Source organism: Haliaeetus leucocephalus, unplaced genomic scaffold (assembly GCF_000737465.1).
Source record: "Haliaeetus leucocephalus isolate CR32 unplaced genomic scaffold, Haliaeetus_leucocephalus-4.0 Scaffold984, whole genome shotgun sequence".
NCBI lineage: Eukaryota > Metazoa > Chordata > Aves > Accipitriformes > Accipitridae > Haliaeetus > Haliaeetus leucocephalus.
Window position 1 is genome coordinate 2091941 of NW_010973420.1, and position 1083 is coordinate 2093023.

Here is a 1083-nt window from a genome sequence, read left to right on the forward strand (position 1 = left end):
TTTAGAGGGCAGGCCCAAAATGCGTCCTTTAAGTCTATTACACTATACCATTTTAATTCAGGGGAGAGTTGACTTAGTAAAGTATATGGATTGGCTACCACTGGGAATCTAGTAATAGTCCTCTTATTCACTTCTCTTAGATCCTGTACTAAACGGTAGGACCCATCCGATTTCTTTATGGGCAGAATGGGGGTATTGTGTGGTGACATGCAAGGTTCTAATAATCCCTGCTGCAACAACCTTTCGATCACTGGTTGTAGTCCATATCTGCCCTCTTGTGAGATGGGATATTGTTTGACTCTAATTGGAACTTCTGGGTTCTTAATGGTGACTTCAAAGGGAGTAATGTCTAATTGTCCTACTGACTCCGGGGTATACCATACTTCAGGACTGATTTTAGCTTCATCCTCTGTTGTCAAAACACACAATTTTACTGCTATTTCTCTGTTCTTTATTTCTAAGTTAATTCTTAATTCAATCATTAGATCTCTTCCTTCTGCTTCAGGTACTAACAAAAAGGATCCTATTCCAATTTGAGATAGAGTTTCTATTTCCACTCCTTTTATTATTGGTACCTGAAACGGTTCCCCTTTTGCTCCTATTACTTGTAATTTCTCCGAGGACCGTGTGCATCCTCGGGGCACTAACTGGACAGTAGATCTTTCTGCCCCAGAGTCCACAAGGAACTCTACTTCTTGATGCTGGGGACCTAATTTTAATTTTATCAAGGGCTCTGTTTTCCTAGAGGTCCCCAGCAAATAGAGCCCCTGACCCCCCTAATCTTCTTTAAACATTCGTTCATCCTGTATACGCTTTCTGCAATTCCTCCTCATGTGTCCTTTCCTTTGACAGTAGAAACACTCAATCTGTCTCGAATTCTTTATGTCACCCTGGCTTCCCTGAGGACTTTCTTTTGGCCCTTGGGCACTACATCCCCCCATACAGGATGCTATTCCTCTCTGTCCTTCTCGGACAGCTGCCACCAAAATCCTTGCCTGCTTCTTCTGAATCTCTTCCTCCCTTCTCACATACACTTTCTGAGCTTCCCTCAACAGCTCATCTAATCCTCGCTCCTGCCAATCT